The 7,183-nt window shown below is 35.8% G+C and overlaps 1 long non-coding RNA gene across 1 annotated transcript; it reads right to left on the reverse strand.

Moving 5' to 3' along the window:
- Positions 1-3,739: 3,739 nt before the first annotated feature.
- Positions 3,740-4,060, reverse strand: LOC147643426 (uncharacterized). Its single transcript, XR_015272126.1, has 3 exons — positions 3,967-4,060; positions 3,823-3,914; positions 3,740-3,761 (listed from the first exon to the last, which is right to left on the reverse strand). It is a non-coding gene; the product is annotated as an uncharacterized LOC147643426 (long non-coding RNA).
- Positions 4,061-7,183: the final 3,123 nt, after the last annotated feature.

Below are 7,183 nucleotides of genomic sequence, written 5' to 3' on the forward strand. Positions count from 1 at the left end.
GTCAAGATATCACTCGTATGAGTTAGAAACCTTAGCGGTCGTAAACTCCATTAAACATTTTCGACATTATTTGTTGGGCAGGAACTTTACAGTTTTTACCGACTGTAACTCATTGAAGGCGTCAAGAAATAAGCAAGATTTGACTCCTAGAGTACAGCGATGGTGGGCCTTTTTGCAGTCATTTACATTTGATATTCAATATAGAGAAGGGAAAAGAATGGCACATGTTGACTTTTTGTCGAGAAACCCTATCGCACCAGGGTACTTTGCTGTAAAAGTAGTTGAAGAGAAGAGAGTTAACTTGGCTGAAATTTCAAGTAATTGGCTAATTGCTGAACAACGTCGAGACTCAGACATAGCCGAAATTGTAAACAAATTAAAAGACTTTTCTCTTGCTGAAGATATTGCGAAAACTTATGAACTAAGGGCAGAAATTCTCCACCGAAAAATTCAGAGTAATGGCAGAACCCTTTGTTTACCGGTGGTGCCGCGTGCTTTTAGATGGTCCGTCATAAACCAAGTCCATGAGTCAATTATGCATTTAGGCTTTGAAAAGACACTTGATAAAGTTTACGATTTTTATTGGCTTGATAATATGTCAAAATACATTAAGAAATTTGTAGAGAATTGCATCACTTGCAAAATGTCGAAATCACGTTCAGGAAAAATTCAAGCTGAACTGCATCCAATCCCAAAAGTAAATATTCCTTGGCATACTAACCACATCGACATAACAGGGAAATTAAGTGGTAAAAGTGACCAGAAGGAGTATATTATTGTTCAAGTTGACGCGTTTGCCAAGTATGTCTATCTTAGTCATACTCTTAAACTAGACAGTGACAGTTGCATAGAAGCTGTAAAGTCCGCTGTTTCGTTGTTTGGAGTACCAAACCGAATAATAGCCGACCAGGGAAGGTGTTTTACAGGAGCAAAGTTTAGTCAATTTTGTTCTGATCAGAAAATAAATTTGCATTTGATTACCACCGGTACTAGTCGAGCTAATGGCCAAGTCTTGGCAGGATGTGCTAGGAGAGGTGCAGTTAGCAATTAATTGTACAACTAACCGAGTGACGAAGGCAAGACCTCTAGAAATGTTATTGGGAAAAGTATCAAGGCCGAAGTTAACCTGTCAAACGTGAGAGCGCAAGCTGAAAAGAATGTTGTATCTACAGAAGTGTATGATAAAGAACAGTTTGATAAAAGTAAGGCGAAAGTACGTAGACACAATGTTGCAGATTTTGTTTTACTAAAAAAACGAGCAAAGGCATCAAACCAAGTTGAGTCAAAAATTCAAGGGGCCTTTCGAAATAACAGAGGTATTAGAGGGTGACAGGTACGTTTTAAAGTCATTAACCAGTAAACGAACTTATAAGTATGCGCATGAAGATTTAAGAAAGTTACCAGAAGGGAAAGTACCCGATGAGCTGAATGTGTTTGATGACTATAATAATGAAAATAATGAGAATATTGAGAATGTTGAACATGTTGAAGTTATTGACGAAAGAGAAGTGCCTCAATAAGGGTGGCAAAGATATGTTGTACTGCTGGCCAAAGGAAATGGCAGAGTACTTGGATGGTGTAATGTAAGCACAAAAATGAAATGTTTGAAAAGAGAATGTAAAGAGACAGTATCGTGGCCTGAGTGGACGATAATGAGATAATGTAATATTAATGTAAGCACAAGTGCAAAATAAGCTGATGTTTGTTTTGATCATGGCGTGTGGTGCATTAGATATTTGGAATATTGAATTGAGTTAAAGAATTGGATTAAAGAAAAAGAAAAGAAGAAGTCTGTATGTGTGAACATGAAACATAATTTTTAAAGACCTGAAGTATTAAAGAAACCCAAACAGAATGGTAATGTTTATGCTAAAGTTTGTTTTAAGAAAGTTTGATACTATTTTGATAAGTTGACATTAGTTAAGAAAGGTAAATAGGATTACTTGAAAAATATTTGTTTAAATTAAAGAAAAGGGGGCAAAAGAGAAACGTTCAGTTACTTATACACGAGGTCGTTTTAGAGTCAGTATGGCCGTGTCGGCAAATGGATATACCATTCGTATACCAGCGTATGCAAAATGCTAGTTCCTGGAAAGTTTGTCTTACGCGGAACTTTGGCATCCTTGGTTCTCTTCTTCGATTGGTCCTCTTAGTTCGTTGTGGCGCGACACACCTGCGCTGTCGCGTCGCTGTCGCCGTGTGTGGTTCGAAGGCAGTTCTTAGGCAAAACGATCGGGTCGTCAGCGATCGTCAGCCAGGAAAGTAGAAACTCACTCCGCTCGAAAATGGAACGCGACCACGAATCGACATATATGTATATATTCTTGATCAGGATCAACAGCCGAGTCGATCTGGCCATGTACGTCTGTCCGTTTCTACGCAAACTAGTCTTTCAGTTTTGAAGCTACATATGTAAATGAATCTTTGTAGTTACTTACAAAAAAAATTATAAAATTTTCAGTTTTCAACAGAATTTAATGAAATTTGACATATATGTAGCTATTATATATTAATCTAGAATTTTTTGTCAAATTATATAAAAAATGACTACTATATCATCGTTTGATATAGAGGAAAAATGCAAAACTGTGAATGTTAAACTGTAAATATAATATGAATTGGTTAATAAAATGAAAGCAAGAATTACTGCATTGTTTTTTAACATAATTTATATTGCATTAATTGTTGATCGAATTTCAATCTGCAAGGGTATATAATCTTCGGAGTGCCGAAGTTAGCTTCCTTTCTTGTTTTCTTATAATTTTCCGACCGTTCCTATGGCAGCTATATGAGATAGTTTGCTTCCTTTTTTGTTTTCTTAAATTTTTCCGACCGTTCCTATAGCAGCTATATGAGGTAGTCGCCCGATCCGGCCCATTTCGAAATATATATATATGTACGTGAGAGAGTATATAGAAGACTAACAGCGAAGTTTTATTTAGACAGCTTAAAAACAGAGACTAGTTTGCGTAGAAACGGGCAAACGGACATGGCTAGATCGACTTTACTGTTGATGCTCGGATGTGTCGGAGATGACTCCTTCACTGGTTTTCAAAGTTCTGATTGAAATTATAATACCCTACAAGGGTATAACTTCTTGACTGGACTCTAACTTTCTCTGTAAATAAATCAAAAACTAAATTTTATTGTAAATAACATATTAGTTTATTACTTAATTTTGAATCTTTCCTTTTTGTCGGTATCGGGTTTCGGTTCTGCTTAACCCTCCCCAACTCTCTTTAATATGTTGTAGGCGGATTATGAAATAAAAAATAAAATTGAATTAGAACGCTTAAAAAGATTAACAATTTTTTTAATTAATTAAGTTAGTATATTTTCTGTTAACAGCTGTTATTTAATAGTAACCAACATTTTTTTTTACTTTTAAGTTTTATAATCTTATGGCATTTTATTTCAAAGGCCACGACTTAAACATATCCAATTTAGGAAGATTTTCAAGCTACATTACAAAACTATTTATTTAATAGCTTGTTCGGCATTGCTCGATTATTGGTATTAAAACTTTTCCAGCCCCAACGAAAAGTTTTAATGTTTGTAAGTACTTCATTAATATGCTCAGCACTTTATTAATATGGTAGCTTGAATAGTATTAAATGCCAGAGGAGTGTGCCAGTAAAAACTCCACATGTTGGTCAATCCATGTTCAGGTTTTTTCTTGTCGTTAAGCCTCTTATTTCATATATTTATTAGTTGAATTAACTTCCCATTTCCGCACATGAGTAATGGAGTTTCGGTCGTTGCTGTATTGAATAAAGATGTACATCTACCGAATAATTATTTCAAAAATATCATGAAACTTACATGAGGCAGCGGTAACATTTGTTTATGCCGAAAAACGTGCAAGGTAACAGGCAGGGAAATTTAGTCTTTGGAGCACTGGAACATTTGACAGTCTTGCTTTTGCTATAAGGAGACGACACATTTTTGGCGTTTCGTTTTCCATACCGAGAATTAAGAAAAAATCGTTCGTTTCGTGGAACAATTATAAGGCGTCTGGATTTAGAGGTTCCCGTGCTAGCCGCGGTTCCTGATGGATAAGTACTGCTTGAACGACCAAAACGACTACCTATAAAAAAGGCCGGGCGTTTTTGTAAATCCATTCCTAGAAACAAATAACATTTAAATACTTTAAATTATTATAATTTATGTGTTCTATATCTGAAACTAAGTAAAACAAACCGTTGTTTTTATCGATATTAGATATTGTATATGATGAATCTCTTGGAATTGCAATTACACTTTCCAACAGCATTAAACACATTGGAATTAGTATTATGCTAGTATAAAATTGTGGCAGCTGTGTCAGAAAATGCTGCGATATCCACATCTTTGGGCGTACTGAAAATTATTCTGCAAAAATGTTAAATATAAAGTAATTATACTGAAGTAAATAAAATTGTACCAATGGAATACTATAAAAATCAGCATCAACTAGAAAATCGCAAATTAGGTCTGTCTAAATGGTCAGACATATGGCTTTAATTTAAGCTATTTTAAATTATCAAATTAAACCCTCATACATAGAAATTCGGTATGCAGTTGTTTTATATGCTGTTGATCACGTAATATATATTAATATAAGTGTACGTTTTTTTTAAAATATATTTATATATTTAAAAATATATATTTCTTTTAATTTTTCGTTTTGGTTTTAAATAGCTCTCTAACGAGCTCCTTTGTGTGAAGCTATCTATTAATGATAGCTCCATTTTTTTTAGCTGTTCCTGCAAACCATTACAAGCCATTGTCGGAACTTTCTATTTATTGGAACCACCTTTCCGCTATTTAGATGGTTTCCAGTAGACTTTTGGATAGAGACAGTCCTAGGTGATTTTAATATCCCTGGTGGTCCCTGGTGATATTTGGTAGTCAAATAATTCCATTCCAATATTCTCCATACATCTACACAACATGACTTTATCGCTGGCTTGATCGACATTTTGCTGTCTCAAGTCAACCATGTGCAAAATTCCTTACAGCTCTTGCTTAATATTTGTTTCGTCTCTCATCCTGCAAGAGTCAGTTTAGCCAGGGTGGCGCCTGTGACGCAACCCGAAGATCCGTATCATCCTACTTTCGATGTGACACTTGATATTGGGTCTGACTTACAGAATATATCTGCCCGTCAAGCCAAAAAAGTGCTCTGACTCTGACTCTGACTTTGAACGACTGAATCAATTAATTTACAGCGCTTGATATTTAAGAAATTCTACCCAAGCCTTTAACGTAAACATAAACAGTCACAGCGCATTGATACAAACAAAAGACCCAGCTCAATATTGTAAGCAAAGATTGGTGGCTGATGCAATGAGAGCATAATTTTCGAAATTATTCAGTGTCGCCGAGGCTTCATACAGAATTGTAAACAACTTAGATTTCAGTCTTAAACGAATATCCATTGTGAGCAGAATAAAAATCTTGTGAAATAAAAACCCAAATAGTTTTATTCAAACGAGAAACTTGTTAATATATATGAGTTTAATTGGTCCGATCTATATATACATGTGTACTGACATGGCAGTTGCGTGGATATTTTTTATAACACCATGAATTCATTTTATACTGAATGTGTTCCGTTATACTATCCGCCAATCTCGAATAAACCGCCATGGTTCAGCCTACTAAAAAATATAAAATCTAGGCTGTATGCTTATTTTAAATTCACCGTTTATCAATCTGCCCTTTCATCTTATTTATCAGCTCGGTCAAACCTTACCGTACTGAACGCGCAGTGTTATAAAAACTATTTAACTCGTTGTAGGGCCCAGTTCTCACAAGACTCAAAAAAGTTTTATAATTTTGTTAACACTAAACGTAAGCCTAAAACAAATCCTTCCTCGCTTTAATTTGAAAGTTCTACCTCAAATAATGATCAGGCAATAGATGATTTAATTTCGCAGTTTTTTCAAACAACTTATTTAAACTTTTCGAATTTACACCAGACTTATTCCTACGCCATACCCCAATCAAACTTAATTTTCTGTCCTAGCCTAAACGAAAGCTCTTTTCTTTTAGATTTTCATCGTGTCAAGCCAGTTTATTCGCCAGGTCCCGACGGAATTCCTGGCTGTGTGCTTAGGTATTGTGCCGACGCTCTGTGCTATCTCCTTCTAAAATTGTTAACCTAGAACCCTAGAAACCTCCCAGTTTTTCATTATTTGTAAGGAATCGTTTATTAGTCCTCTCCACAAAAAAGGTAGCAAATTGGATGCCAGCAATTATAGAGGAATCTCTAAGTTGTCGGCCTTCCCTACACTATTCGAAAACATAATTACTCTTCACTGGCAGCACCTTTGTAGATCAGTTATTTCCAGAGCTCGCAAATAACTGTCGACCGTTTCTCGTTGTCTGCAAATAAGTGTCTTTTCCTGACACTTTACGAAAAAACTCAGAGAGCAACCGAAATAAGAGTGCTTAACTGAGCTCGCTCGCGCTCAGAGCGAAACCGTTTTTTTTAATTCTGTTTTGTTCTGGTTGTTCCAAGACCGTTTTGTCGTGTTCAGTGAAGCAAAAAGTCTTTTGCATATGTATTGGTATACACTCACACGCATAGGCAAGCAAGTCGTTAAGCGTCTGTATTGCGATCGTGAATTGAGTGTGTGTGAGTAAATGCAAAGACCGTTTGCGTTGAGTTTTTCGGTCAAATAACTTATTTCTCTATGTCAATATGGTTTTAATAAGCGAAGATCAACAACAACAAATCTTTTGGAGCTCTCTTTCTATATTATTAAGAGCTTCTATAATAATTTTCAGACAGATGTAATTTTTACTGATTTCAGTAAAGCAGTAAACCATTCTCTCCTCGTAAGAAAACTCGATTTAATGGGTCTTCCAAGTGATCTTCTTAATTGGATCTCAAGTTATCTGAATGGCAAGACGCAAAAGGTCATTTTTATACCCTTGCAGGGTATTATAATTTCAGTCAGAAGTTTGCAACGCAGTGAAGGAGGCACCTCCGACTATATAAAGTATATATATTCTTGATCAGGATCAACAGCCGAGTCGATCTAGCCATGTCCGTCTGTCCGTCTGTCCTTCTGTCCGTCTGTCCGTCTGTCCGTTTCTACGCAAACTAGTCTCTCAGTTTTGAAGCTATCTGAATGAAACTTTGTAGCTAGTCTTCTATATACTCTCACTCGTATATATGTCGGAACGGGCCGGA

This window comes from Drosophila serrata, unplaced genomic scaffold, assembly GCF_035046125.1.
Source record: "Drosophila serrata isolate PLE 108 unplaced genomic scaffold, ASM3504612v1 contig_274, whole genome shotgun sequence".
Classification (NCBI taxonomy): Eukaryota; Metazoa; Arthropoda; class Insecta; order Diptera; family Drosophilidae; genus Drosophila; species Drosophila serrata.